This window comes from Triticum urartu, chromosome 2, assembly GCF_003073215.2.
Source record: "Triticum urartu cultivar G1812 chromosome 2, Tu2.1, whole genome shotgun sequence".
Lineage (NCBI taxonomy): Eukaryota > Viridiplantae > Streptophyta > Magnoliopsida > Poales > Poaceae > Triticum > Triticum urartu.
This window is the reverse complement of record NC_053023.1, coordinates 543,418,710-543,434,902: the sequence shown is the minus strand read 5'-3', so window position 1 is coordinate 543,434,902 and position 16,193 is coordinate 543,418,710.

The window sequence follows — 16,193 nt, the reverse complement described above, 5'->3', positions numbered from 1 at the left end:
CTAGAGCGTATCCCCAAAACGATAGCGGTAAATCAGTAAGAGACATCATAGATCACACCATATCTAGTAAAGTACGATTACGACGTTCGGACACACCATTACGCTATGGTGTTCCGGGTGGCGTGAGTTGCGAAACTATTCCACAATTTTTCAAATGTACACCAAACTCGTAACTCAAATATTCTCCTCCACGATCAGATCGTAGAAACTTTATTTTCTTGTTACGATGATTTTCAACTTCACTCTGAAATTCTTTGAACTTTTCAAATGTTTCAGACTTGTGTTTCATTAAGTAGATATACCCATATCTGCTTAAGTCATCTGTGAAGGTGAGAAAATAACAATATCCGCCACGAGCCTCAATATTCATCGGTCCACATACATCGGTATGTATGATTTCCAACAAATATGTTGCTCTCTCCATAGTACCGGAGAACGGTGTTTTAGTCATCTTGCCCATGAGACACGGTTCGCAAGTACCAAGTGATTCATAATCAAGTGGTTCCAAAAGTCCATCAGCATGGAGTTTCTTCATGCGCTTTATACCGATATGACCTAAACGGCAGTGCCACAAATAAGTTGCACTTTCATTATCAACTCTGCATCTTTTGGTTTCAACATTATGAATATGTGTACTACTACTATCGAGATTCATCAAAAATAGACCACTCTTCAAGGGTGCATGACCATAAAAGATATTACTCATATAAATAGAACAACCATTATTCTCTGATTTAAATGAATAACCGTCTCGCATTAAACAAGATCCAGATATAATGTTCATGCTCAACGCTGGCACCAAATAACAATTATTTAGGTCTAATATTAATCCCGAAGGTAGATGTAGAGGTAGCGTGCCGACCGCGATCACATCGACTTTGGAACCGTTTCCCACGCGCATCGTCACCTCGTCCTTTGCTAGTGTCCGCTTATTCTGTAGTCCCTGTTTCGAGTTGCAAATATTAGCAACAGAACCAGTATCAAATACCCAGGTGCTACTGCGAGCATTAGTAAGGTACACATCAATAACATGTATATCACATATACCTTTGTTCACCTTGCCATCCTTTCTTTTTGATACGTCCATTTTGCATCATGCTTTTATATCAATATTTATTGTATTATGGGCTGTTATTACACATTATGTCACAATAATTATGCCTATTCTCTCTTATTTTACAAGGTTTACATAAAGAGGGAGAATGCCAGCAGCTGGGATTCTGGGCTGGAAAAGGAGCAAATATTAGAGACCTATTCTGCACAACTTCAAAAGTCCTGAAACTTCACGGAAGATGTTTTCCAAATATATAAAAAATAATGAGATCAAGAACCTCACCAGGGGGGCCACACCTTGCCCACGAGGGTGGGGGGGCGCGCCCTACCCCCTGGGCGCGCCCCCCAACCTCGTGGGCCCCCTGGTGGCCCTCCGATGGCCATCTTCTGCTATATGGAGTCTTTCAATGGGAAAAAATCATAAGCCATCTTCTCGGACGAAACTCCGCCGCCACGAGGCGGAACCTTGGCAGAACCAATCTAGGGCTCTGGCGGAGCTGTTCTGCCAGGGAAACTTCCCTCCAGGAGGGGGAAATCATCGCCATCGTCATCACCAACGCTCCTCTCATCGGGAGAGGGAATCTCCATCAACATCTTCATCAGCACCATCTCATCTCAAAACCCTAGTTCATCTTTTGTATCCAATTCTTGTCTCCAAGTCCGGGATTGGTGCTAGTAGTGTTAATTACTCCTTGTAGTTGATGCTAGTCGGTTTATTTGGTGGAAGATCATATGTTCAGATCCTATATGCATATTAATACCCCTCTGATTATGAACATGTTTATGCTTTGTGAGTAGTTACTTTTGTTCCTGAGGACATGGGAGAAGTCTTGCTATTAGTAGTCATGTGAATTTGGTATTCGTTCGATATTTTGATGAGATGTATGTTGTCTCTCCTCTAGTGGTGTTATGTGAGCGTCGACTACATGACACTTCACCATTATTTGGGCCTAGAGGAAGGCATTGGGAAGTAATAAGTAGATGATGGGTTGCTAGAGTGACAGAAGCTTAAACCCTAGTTTATGCGTTGCTTTGTAAGGGGCTGATTTGGATCCATATGTTTCATGCTATGGTTAGGTTTACCTTAATACTTTTGTTGTAGTTGCGGATGCTTGCAATAGAGGTTAATCATAAGTGGGATGCTTGTCCAAGTAAGGGCAACACCCAAGCACCGGTCCACCCACATACCAAATTATCAAAGTACCGAACGTGAATCATATGAGCGTGATGAAAACTAGCTTGACGATATTCCCATGTGTCCTTGGGAGCACTTTACATCATATAAGAGTTTGTCCAGGCTTGTCCTTTGCTACAAAAAGGATTGGTCCACCTTGCTGCACCTTATTTACTTTTGTTACTTGTTTCTTGTTACAAATTATCTTATCACAAAACTATCTGTTACCACTTATTTCAGTACTTGCAGAGAATACCTTGCTGGAAACCGCTTATCATTTCCTTCTGCTCCTTGTTGGGTTCGACACTCTTACTTATCGAAAGGACTACGATATATCCCCTATACTTGTGGGTCATCAAGACTCTTTTCTGGCGCCGTTGCCAGGGAGTGAAGCGCCTTTGGTAGGTGGAATTTGGTAAGGAAAAATTTATATAGTGTGCTGAAATTTACTGTCACTTGTTACCATGGAAGGTAATCCTCTAAGGGGCTTGTTCGGGGTATGTTCACCCCGACCAGTAGAGCAAAGAGTTGCTCCTGAACCTACTAAACCTACTGAAAACGAAAATGAAAATGCTTGCTTTGAAGTTCCTTCGGGTATGATAGAAAAAATGCTAGCTAATCCTTTTCTAGGAGATGGAACAAAACATCCTAATGAACATCTGATATATGTGGATGAAGTTTGTGGATTATTTAAGCTTGCAGGTGTACCCGGAGATGTTGTTAAGAAGAAGGTCTTCCCTTTATCTTTGAGGGGAGATGCATCGACATGGTATAGGCTATGTGATGATATGAGGTCTTGGAATTACAAACAATTGAAATTGGAATTTCATCAGAAGTTTTATCATATGCATCTTGTTCATCATGATCGCAACTATATATATAATTTTTGGCCTCGCGAAGGAGAAAGCATCGCTCAAGCTTGGGGGAGGCTTAAATCAATGTTATATTCATGCCCCAATCATGAGCTCTCAATAGAAATGATTATTCAAAATTTTTATGCTCGGCTTTCTGGTAACAATCGCACCATGCTTGATACTTATTGTGCTGGCTCTTTTATGATGAAGACTATTGAATTCAAATGGGATTTATTGGAAAGAATTAAATGCAACTCTGAAGATTGAGACCTCGACAATGGTAAGGAGTCAGGTATGACACCTAGTTTTGATTGTGTTAAATCTTTTATGGATACCGATATTTTTCGTAAATTTAGCACTAAATATGGACTTGACTCTGAGATAGTAGCTTCTTTCTGTGAATCTTTTGCTGCTTATGTTGATCTCCCCAAGGAGAAGTGGTTTAAATATCATCCTCACATAGAAGTAAAAGTAGATGCACCTATTAAAGTTGAAGAAAAGACTATTACTTATAATGATCCTATTGTTCCTACTTTGTATGTTGAGAAATCACCTTTCCCTGTTAGGATAAAGGATCATGCTAAAGCTTCAACTGTGGTTCGTAAAAGCAATATTAAAACATATACACCTCCTGAGCAAGTTAAAGTTGAACCTAATATTGCCATTGTTAAAGATCTCTTATCTGATAATATAGATGTGCATGTTATTTATTTCTGTAATGAAACTGCTAGAATTGCTAAACCCCGTGATAAAGATAAACCTAGACATGTGGTAGGCATGCCTGTTATTTCTGTTAAAATAGGAGATCATTGTTATCATGGCTTATGTGATATGGGTGCTAGTGCTAGTGCAATACCTTATTCCTTATACAAAGAAGTTATGCATGATATTGCACCTGCTGAGATGGAAGATATTGATGTCACAATTAAACTTGCCAATAGAGATACTATTTCACCAATGGGAATTGTTAGAGATGTTGAAGTCTTGTGTGGGAAAACTAAATATCCTACTGATTTTCTTGTTCTTGGTTCCCCACAAGATAGCTTTTGTCCCATTATATTTGGTAGACCCTTCTTAAATACTGTTAAAGCTACCATAGATTGCAAACGAGATGTTGTTACTATTGGTTTAGATGATATGACTCATGAATTTAATTTTTATAAATTTAGTAGACAACACCGTGAAGAAGAATTACCTAGCAAGGATGAAATTATTGGTCTTGCTTCTATTGTCGTACCTCCTAATGATCCTTTAGAACAATACTTGCTAGACCATGAAAATGACATGTTTATGAATGAAAGAAGGGAATTAGATGAAGTATTCTTTAAACAGGAACCTATTCTGAAAAACAATTTACCTGTTGAAATCCTAGGGGATCCTCCTCCACCCAAGGGTGATCCCGTATTTGAGATTAAACCGTTACCTGATACTCTTAAATATGCTTATCTTGATGAGAAAAAGATATATCCTGTTATTATTAGTGTTAACCTTTCAGAGCATGAAGAAGAGAGATTATTGAAAACTCTGAAGAAGCACCGTGCTGCTATCGGGTATACTCTTGATGATCTTAAGGGCATTAGTCCCATTCTATGTCAACATAAAATTAATTTGGAAGAAGATGCTAAACCAGTTCGTGATCATCAACACCGGCTGAATCCTAAAATGAAAGAAGTGGTAAGAAAGGAGATACTAAAGCTCCTTGAGGCAGGTATAATTTATCTTGTTGCTGATAGTCAGTGGGTAAGCCCTGTCCATTGTGTCCCTAAGAAGGGAGGTATTACTGTTGTTCCTAATGATAAAGATGAATTGATTCCTCAAAGAATTATTACAGGTTATAGGATGGTAATTGATTTCCGCAAATTAAATAAGGCTACTAAAAAGGATCATTACCCCTTACCTTTTATCGATCAAATGCTAGAAGGATTTTCCAAACATACACATTTTTGCTTTCTAGATGGTTATTCTGGTTTCTCTCAAATACCTGTGTCGGCCAAAGATCAATCAAAGACTACTTTTACTTGCCCTTTTGGTACTTTTGCTTATAGATGTATGCCTTTTGGTTTATGTAATGCACCTGCTACCTTTCAAAGATGCATGATGGCTATATTCTCTGACTTTTGTGAAAAGATTTGTGAGGTTTTCATGGACGACTTTTCCGTCTATGGATCTTCTTTTGATGATTGCTTGAGCAACCTTGATCGAGTTTTGCAGAGATGTGAAGAAACTAATCTTGTCTTGAATTGGGAAAAGTGCCACTTTATGGTTAATGAAGGTATTGTCTTGGGGCATAAAGTTTCTGAAAGAGGTATTGAAGTTGATAAAGCCAAGGTTGATGCCATTGAAAAGATGCCATGTCCCAAGGACATTAAAGGTATAAGAAGTTTCCTTGGTCATGCCGGTTTTTATAGGAGGTTCATTAAGGACTTCTCAAAAATTTCTCGGCCTCTGACTAATTTATTACAAAAAGATATACCATTTGTCTTTGATGATGATTGTGTAGAAGCATTTGAAATACTTAAGAAAGCATTGATCTCTGCACCTATTGTTCAGCCACCTGATTGGAATTTACCCTTTGAAATTATGTGTGATGCTAGTGATTATGCTGTAGGTGCTGTTCTAGGACAAAGAGTTGATAAGAAACTAAATGTTATTCAATATGCTAGTAAAACTCTAGACAATGCTCAAAGAAATTATGCTACTACTGAAAAAGAATTCTTTGCAGTTGTATTTGCTTGTGATTAGTTTAGACCTTATATTGTTGGTTCTAAAGTAACTATTCACACTGATCATGCTGCTATTAAATATCTTATGGAAAAGAAAGATGCTAAACCTAGACTTATTAGATGGGTTCTCTTGCTACAAGAATTTGATTTGCATATTGTTGATAGAAAAGGAGCTGAGAACCCCGTTGCAGACAACTCGTCTAGGTTAGAAAATGTGCTTGATGACCCACTACCTATTGATGATAGCTTTCCCGATGAGCAATTAAATGTCATAAATGCTTCTCATACTGCTCCATGGTATGCTGATTATGCTAATTACATTGTTGCTAAGTTTATACCACCTAGTTTCACATACCAGCAAAATAAAAAGTTCTTCTATGATTTGAGGCATTACTTCTGGGATGACCCACATCTGTATAAAGAAGGAGTAGATGGTGTAATTAGACGTTGTGTACCTGAGCATGAATAGGAACATATCCTACGCTAGTGTCACTCCGAAGCTTATGGAGGACACCATGCTGGAGATAGGACTGCACATAAGGTACTGCAATCTGGTTTTTATTGGCCTACTCTCTTCAAGGATGCCCGTAAGTTTGTCTTATCTTGTGATGAATGTCAAAGAATTGGTAATATTAGTAGGCATCAAGAAATGCCTATGAATTATTCACTTGTTATTGAACCATTTGATGTTTGGGGCTTTGACTATATGGGACCTTTTCCTTCCTCTAATGGTTATACACATATTTTAGTTGCTGATGATTACGTTACTAAGTGGGTAGAAGCTATTCCAACTAGTAGTGCTGATCATAACACTTCTATTAAAATGCTTAAAGAAGTTATTTTTCCAAGATTTGGAGTCCCTAGATATTTAATGACTGATGGTGGTTCACATTTTATTCATGGTGCTTTCCATAAAATGCTTGCTAAATATGATGTTAATCATAGAATTGCATCTCCTTATCACCCTCAGTCTAGTGGTCAAGTAGAATTGAGTAATAGAGAACTCAAATTAATTTTGCAAAAGACTATTAATAGGTCTAGAAAGAATTGGTCCAAGAAACTTGATGATGCATTATGGGCCTATAGAACTGCATATAAAAATCCTATGGGTATGTCTCCGTATAAAATGGTCTATGGAAAAGCATGTCACTTACCTCTCGAACTAGAACACAAGGCTTATTGGGCTATTAAAGAACTTAATTATGATTTAAAACTTGCCGGTGAGAAGAGGTTATTTGATATTAGCTCACTTGATGAATGGAGAACCCAAGCCTACGAAAATGCCAAGTTGTTTAAAGAAAAAGTTAAAAGATGGCATGACAAAAGGATACAAAAGCGTGAGTTTAATGTAGGTGATTATGTATTGCTGTACAACTCTCATTTCAGATTTTTTGCAGGAAAACTTCTCTCTAAATGGGAAGGTCCTTACGTTGTTGAGGAGGTTTACCATTCCGGTGCCATAAAAATCAACAACTTCGAAGGCACAAATCCGAAGGTGGTGAACGGTCAAAGAATCAAACATTATATCTCAGGTAATCCCATAAATGTTTAAACCAATGTTATTGAAACCGTAACCCCGGAGGAATACATAAGGGACACTCTCCAGAACGTTTCAGACTCCGAAAAGGAATAGGTATGTGGTACGGTAAGTAAACCGACTCCAAAACAGTTTTTAAGGCAATATTTCTCCGTTTTGGAATATTTAGAAAAATAGAAAAATAAGCAGCAGTCCGGGAAGGACACGAGGGCTCCACGAGGGTGGAGGGTGCGCCCTACCCTACCCGGCGCGCCCCCTACCTCGTGGGCACCTCATGTGCTCTCCGGACTCTGTTTTCGTACACGACACATATTTTGGTCGGTAAAAATTCATTATATAATCTCTCGGGGGTATTGACTCCCGTATCACGCAAAAATCTCATGTCTTTGTTTCGAGTTGTTTTCTGTCAGGGTTGTCAAGGCCAGGCACTATGTCGTCTCCCTCCTCCTCCAACCATGAGGGCTACGATGCTTGGCTAATGAAGATAGATCTGAAGAGAGAAGAACCTATGGAGATCAATAAGGATGAAGGGATCAAGAAGGCCATGGAGGACCAAGTTCCGGCAACAGAAGACACCCTTCAACTGGATCACAATCTTCTTACCCCAACAGAAATCGAAGCTTTCAAGATGATTGAGTTAGCTCGTATACAAAATAAGTATATCACACGTGAAAATATTTTGTTGAAGGAGCATATCATCGCACTCAAGGGCATTATCCGCAAGTTAGAAGACCTCCTACGCTCGATGTGCGACTATCCATCATCAACAACTCCACCTTCTTCACAAACAAAGAAGAATTGAGTATCTGGTATGGGCACTCCACTTGGCAACTGCCAAGCTTGGGGGAGTGCCCCGGTATCGTATCACCATCACTTTTATCTTTACCGTTTTTCTTAGTTCGATCCTTTTGGTAATATCTTGATCTAGTAGAATAAAAGTTCTTAGTATGATCTAGCTGTGAGTTTTGCTTTATTATCCTTCTATGTAATCGAGTCCGTGAGCTATATAATAAAGATTAGTGTTGAGTCAAGGGCTTGATTATTTTGCCATGATCCTAAGGGAATAAAAGAAAAGAGAAAGAAATAAAAAGAAACAAAGAGATCATGTGAGTCTTATGGAGAGTAATGAACTCACATAGAAAAGTATGATGAATAAAAGTTATTGAGGATTGACGAACACAGTTTTGGTCATCATTGCAATTAATAGGAAGTAATAAAGAAAGAGAGGTCTTCATATATAAATATACTATCTTGGACATCTTTTATGATTGTGAGCACTCATTAAAATATGACATGCTAAAGAGTTGACATTGGACAAGAAAGACAACGTAATGGGTTATGTTTTATTACATCTGAGATAAATTATATTGACTTGGATCTTCCAACATGATGAGCTTGCCCTTCCCCCTCATGCTAGCCAAATTCATTGCACCAAGTAGATATACTACTTGTGCTTCCAAATACCCTTAAACCAGTCTTGCCATAAGAGTCCACCATATCTATCTATGGATTGAGTAAGATCCATCAAGTAAGTTGTCATCGGTGCAAGCAATAAAAATTGCTCTCTAAATATGTATGATTGATTGGTGTGGAGGAATTAAGCTTTATACGATCGTGTGATATGAAAGTAATAAAAGCGACAGACTGCATAATAAAGGTCCATACCACAAGTGACAATATAAAGTGATGTTCTTTCGCATTAAGATTTTGTGCATCCAACCATAAAAGCGCATGACAACCTCTGCCTCCCTCTGCGAAGGGCCTATCTTTTACTTTTATCTCCTACATTGCATAAGAGTCATGGTGATCTTCACCCTTCCTTTTTACATTTTATCCTTTGGCAAGCATAGTATGTTGGAAAGATCCTATTATATATGGCTAATTGGATGTGAGTTTTCATGAACTATTACTGTTGACATTACCCTTGAGGTAAAACATTGGGAGGCAAAACTATAAGCCCCTATCTTTCTCTGTGTCCGATTAAAACTCCATACCCATAAGTTTTGCGTGAGTGTCAGTAATTGTGAAAGGTTATATGATAGTTGAGTATGTGGACTTGCTGAAAAGCTCTTATACATTGACTCTTTCCTATGTTATGATAAATTGTAATTGCTTCAATGACTGAGATTGTAGTTTGTTAGTTTTCAATGAAGTTTACGATTCATAGTTGATATTGTGATTGAATTATTACTCTAGCATTAGATACTATATGACAAAGAATTATATGAGTTGCTGTTCTAAGAATGATCATGATGCCCTCATGTCCGTATTTTATTTTATTTTATCGACACCTCTATCCCTAAACATGTGGACATATTTTTCGATTTCGGCTTTTCGCTTGAGGACAAGCGAGGTCTAAGCTTGGGGGAGTTGATACGTCCATTTTGCATCATGCTTTTATATCAATATTTATTGTATTATGGGCTGTTATTACACATTATGTCACAATAATTATGCCTATTCTCTCTTATTTTACAAGGTTTACATAAAGAGGGAGAATGCCAGCAGCTGGGATTCTGGGCTGGAAAAGGAGCAAATATTAGAGACCTATTCTGCACAACTTCAAAAGTCCTGAAACTTCACGGAAGATGTTTTCCAAATATATAAAAAATAATGAGATCAAGAACCTCACCAGGGGGGCCACACCTTGCCCACGAGGGTGGGGGGGCGCGCCCTACCCCCTGGGCGCGCCCCCCAACCTCGTGGGCCCCCTGGTGGCCCTCCGATGGCCATCTTCTGCTATATGGAGTCTTTCAATGGGAAAAAATCATAAGCCATCTTCTCGGACGAAACTCCGCCGCCACGAGGCGGAACCTTGGCAGAACCAATCTAGGGCTCTGGCGGAGCTGTTCTGCCAGGGAAACTTCCCTCCAGGAGGGGGAAATCATCGCCATCGTCATCACCAACGCTCCTCTCATCGGGAGAGGGCAATCTCCATCAACATCTTCATCAGCACCATCCCATCTCAAAACCCTAGTTCATCTCTTGTATCCAATTCTTGTCTCCAAGTCCGGGATTGGTGCTAGTAGTGTAAATTACACCTTGTAGTTGATGCTAGCCGGTTTATTTGGTGGAAGATCATATGTTCAGATCCTATATGCATATTAATACCCCTCTGATTATGAACATGTTTATGCTTTGTGAGTAGTTACTTTTGTTCCTGAGGACATGGGAGAAGTCTTGCTATTAGTAGTCATGTGAATTTGGTATTCGTTCGATATTTTGATGATATGTATGTTGTCTCTCCTCTAGTGGTGTTATGTGAACGTCAACTACATGACACTTCACCATTATTTGGGCCTAGAGGAAGGCATTGGGAAGTAATAAGTAGATGATGGGTTGCTAGAGTGACAGAAGCTTAAACCCTAGTTTATGTGTTGCTTTGTAAGGGGCTGATTTGGATCCATATGTTTCATGCTATGGTTAGGTTTACCTTAATACTTTTGTTGTAGTTGCGGATGCTTGCAATAGAGGTTAATCATAAGTGGGATGCTTGTCCAAGTAAGGGCAGCACCCAAGCACCGGTCCACCCACATACCAAATTATCAAAGTACCGAACGCGAATCATATGAGCGTGATGAAAACTAGCTTGACGATATTCCCATGTGTCCTCAGGAGCGCTTCACATCATATAAGAGTTTGTCCAGGCTTGTCCTTTGCTACAAAAAGGATTGGGCCACCTTGCTTCACCTTATTTACTTTTGTTACTTGTTGCTCGTTACAAATTATCTTATCACAAAACTATCTGTTACCACTTATTTTAGTACTTGCAGAGAATACCTTGCTGGAAACCGCTTATCATTTCCTTCTTCTTCTCGTTGGGTTCGACATTCTTACTTATCGAAAGGACTACGATAGATCCCGTATACTTGTGGGTCATCAAGTACTAAGACTCGATCTGGAGAAGGACGAAGCGCATGATAAGAAAAATAAAGGCAAAGAGGAGGATGAAGAGGATTGGTGCCGATTTGAATATGAATTCCTACCAACTTTTTGTTACACTTGTGGAATAATAGGTCATACAGAGAAGGGGTGTTGCATCAGACTAAAAAAGGGGGAGGAAGCTCAGTTTGGGCGATGGCTAAGATGTTCTCAGCAAAGAAGGGGCAGTGGAAGTAACGATAGAGACTCATGGGGCTCCAACAGGAGGGGTTCATCGAGGTGGTTCGACAGTTTTGATAATAGGGATTGGGGGCGTGGCAGTGATAGCCAAAGTTGGCATTTGATGCTCCGTCGTATCTACTTTTCCAAACACTTTTGCCCTTGTTTTGGACTCTAACTTGCATGATTTGAATGGAACTAACCCGGACTGACGCTGTTTTCAGCAGAATTGCCATGGTGTTATTTTTGTGCAGAAATACAAGTTCTCGGAATGACCTAAAAATCAACGGAGTATTATTTTGGAATATATAAAAAATATTGGAAGAAAGATCCTCATCAGGGGGCCCACACCCTGTCCACGAGGGTGGGGGGCGCGCCCTACCCCCCGGGGCGCGCCCCCTGCCTCGTGGCCCCCCTGATGCTCCACCGACCTCAACCCTGACTCCATATATTCACTTTCAGGGAGAAAAAATCAATGAGAAGGATTCATCGCGTTTTACGATACAGAGCCTCCGCCAAGCCCTAAACTCTCTCAGGAGGGCTGATCTGGAGTCCGTTCGGGGCTCCGGAGAGGGGAATCCGTCGCTGTCGTCATCATCAACCTTCCTCCATCACCAATTTCATGATGCTCACCGGCGTACGTGAGTAATTCCATCGTAGGCTTGCTGGACGGTGATGGGTTGGATGAGATTTATCATGTAATCGAGTTAGTTTTGTTAGGGTTTGATCCCTAGTATCCACTATGTTCCGAGATTGATGTTGCTATGACTTTGCTATGCTTAATGCTTGTCACTAGGGCCCGAGTGCCATGATTTCAGATCTGAACCTATTATGTTTTCATCAATATATGAGAGTTCTTGATCCTATCTTGCAAGTCTATAGTCACCTATTATGTGTTATGATCCGGCAACCCCGAAGTGACAATAATCGGGACCACTCCCGGTGATGACCGTAGTTTGAGGAGTTCATGCTATGTGCTAATTCTTTGTTCCGGTTCTCTATTAAAAGGAGGCCTTAATATCCCTTAGTTTCCAATAGGACCCCGCTGCCACGGGAGGGTAGGACAAAAACATGCCATGCAAGTTCTTTTCCATAAGCACGTATGACTATATTCGGAAAACATGCCTACATTACATTGATGAATTGGATCTAGTTCTGTGTCACCCTATGTTATAACTATTGCATGATCGATTGCATCCGACATAATTCTCCATCACCGATCCAATGCCTATGAGCTTTTCCTATATTGTTCTTCGCTTATTTACTTTTCCATTGCTACTGTTACAATCACTATAAAACCAAAAAAATTACTTTTGCTACCGTTACCACTACTATCATATTACTTTGCTACTAAACACTTTGCTGTAGATATTAAGTTTCCAGGTGTGGTTGAATTGATAACTCAGATGCTATTACTCGAGAATATTCTTTGGCTCCCCTTGTGTCGAATCAATAAATTTGGGTTGAATACTCTACCCCCGAAAACTGTTATGATCCCCTATACTTGTGGGTTATCAAGACTATTTTCTGGCGCCGTTGCCGGGGAGCATAGCTCTATTCTTTGAGTCACTTGGGATTTATATCTGCTTATCATTATGAAGAACTTGAAAGATCAAAGGACCAAGATTTTTCCCTCAACTACGAGGGGAGGTAAGGAACTGCCATCTAGCTCTGCACTTGATTCACCTTCTATTTTGAGTAAGCTTGCGACACCTAAACCTGCTTCTACTATTAATTCTGATATGTCGCTTGTTACTGATGATGCCACTTCTGCTTTGCATGATACTTTTGATGAAACTATTTCTATGCTTGATACTACTATGCCACTTGGGGAATTTCTTGATGAACAACTTGCTAGGGCTAGAGAGAATGAAATTATTGAAACCGATAATATTGATGAAAGTGATGATGAAGATTATCCCCTTAGATATGAATTGCCTGTTGTTCCTGAGGGTTATGTTATGGATGAAGAAACTGCTAGAAACTTTATTGCTTGCAATGTTAGAAGTGATCTTAAGAAACTATTAGCTAAGCTGAAAGAAAAACTCTGAATGCTAGAATGAAATATGATCCTGCTTATGCTACTTCACCTATCTTTATTACTGATAAGGATTATGATTTCTCAGTTAATCCCGATATAATTACTTTGGTTGAATCTGATCCTTTCTATGGCTATGAATCTAAAACTGTTGTGGCACATCTTACTAAATTAAATGATATAGCTACCCTGTTCACTAATGATGAGAAAACTCGCTACTATTATATCCTTAAATTATTTTCGTTCTCATTAAAGGGTGATGCTAAGATATGGTTTAATTCTCTTGATCCTGGTTGTGTGCATAGTCCACAGGATATGATTTACTATTTCTTTGCTAAATATTTCCCCGCTCATAAGAAACAAGCTGCTTTAAGGGAAATATGTAATTTTGTGCAAATTGAAAAAGAGAGTCTCGCACAAGCTTGGGGGAGGCTTCTCCGATTACTTAATGCTTTGCCTGATCATCCTCTCAAGAAAAATGAAATACTTGATATCTTTTATAATGGACTAACCGATGCTTCCAGAGAGCGCCTGGATAGTTGTGCTCGTTGTGTTTTCAGGGAAAGAACTGTTGATCAAGCTGAATTGCTATTGAATAATATGTTGATTAATGGAAATAATTGGACACTTCCTGAACCAACTCCTAAGCCAACTCCGAAGAAAAGGGGTATTCTATTTCTTAGTCCTGAAGATATGCAAGAGGAAAAGAAATCCATGAAAGAAAAAGGTATAAAAGCTGAAGATGTTAAGAATTTACCTCATGTTGAAGAAATACATGGTCTTAATTCATTACCTATCGAAGAAATACGTGGTCTTGATAACCCGACACAGGTAGTAAAGGTAAATTCTCTCTATAGATATGATAAAGCTGAAATCCCTCCTACTAAGTTTGCTAGCCAATGTTTAGATGAGTTTGATAATTTTATTATTAAACAAGAAAACTTCAATACTTATGTTGGTAGACAATTGAAACATAATGCTTATATGATTGAACACTTGAGTGATTATATGGCTAATGTTAAAGGTGAACTTAAACTTATTAGTAAAAATGCATCTATGGTTACCACTCAAGTAGAACAAGTGGTTAAAGCTGAGAATGATTTGCTCAATGAATTGAATAGTAAAAAGAATGATAATGTTGTTAGAGTTATGACTAGAGGAGGTAAAGTGACTCAGGAACCTTTGTATCCTGAGGGCCACCCTAAGAGAATTGAGCAGGATTCTCAGAGAAATAACGTTGATGCACCTAGTCCTTTTAAGAGGAAGAAAAAGAAAAATGATAGGACTTTTCATGCTTCTGGTGAACCTGTTATTGACACACTTGAGAATCCCAATGATATTTCTATTTCTGATGTTGAAACACAATCTGGTAATGAACATGAACCTAGTGATAATGTTAATGATGATGTTCATGTTGATGCTCAACCTAGTAATGACAATATGTGGAAATTGAACCTGCTATTGATCTTGATAACCCACAATCAAAGAATCAACGTTATGATAAGAGAGACTTTGTTGCTAGGAAGCACGGTAAAGAAAGAGAACCATGGGTTCAGAAACCCATGTCTTTTCCTCCTAAACCATCCAAGAAAAAGGATGATGAGGATTTTGAGCGCTTTGCTGAAATGATTAGACCTATCTTTTTGCGTATGCGTTTGACTGATATGCTTAAAATGAATCCTTATGCTAAATATATGAAAGATATTGTTACTAATAAGAGAAAGATACCGGAAGCTGAAATTTCCACCATGCTTGCTAATTATACTTTTAAGGGTGGAATACCAAAGAAACTTGGAGATCCAGGAGTACCAACTATACCATGCTCCATTAAAAGAGACTATGTTAAAACTGCTTTATGTGATCTTGGAGCCGGTGTTAGTGTTATGCCTCTCTCTTTACATCGTAGACTTGATTTGAATAAGTTGACACCTACTGAAATATCTTTGCAAATGGCTGATAAATCAACTGCTATACATGTCGGTATTTGTGAGGATGTGCCTGTTGTGGTTGCAAAAGTTACTATTTTAACAGACTTTGTTATTCTTGATACCCCTGAGGACGATAGTATGTCTATTATTCTTACAAGACCCTTTTTGAATACTACAGGGGCTGTTATTGATTGCACCAAAGGCAATGTCACTTTTCATGTTAATGGTAATGAGCATACAGTACACTTTCCAAGGAAACAACCTCAAGTCCACAGTATCAATTCTATTGGAAAAATTTCAACAATTACTATTGGAGGTTTTGAATTTCCTTTTCCTACTGTCAATAAGAAATATGATATTCTTATTGTTGGGGACATGCATATCCCCATTGAGATAACCTAGTGTTATTTGAAAATTCTCCGGTTTCATGCAATTCAGAATGAGTTTGTTAACAAGACTTGATCAACCTTGTTAGTGGATTCCTTTTGATGAGCATGAGATGGATGAATTTAGAAAACACAACTCTCTGTACCCTCTTTTTACTTTCTGTTATTTATATTAAATAAAGCAAAAATAGTATTTTTTCTGTCAGTTTTCTGAATTATCCATGCAATGGAAAATACCCCGAAATAAAAGTTCTCCAAATGCCCTGAAATTTAAATATGATTTTTTTCTAAAATATTTGAGAATATCTAGCACTGAGAACACAGCAGGGGGAGCAAGCACCTGGCCACGAGGATCCAGGGCGCGCCCCCCTGCCTCGTGGGCCCATGGTGGCTCCCCTC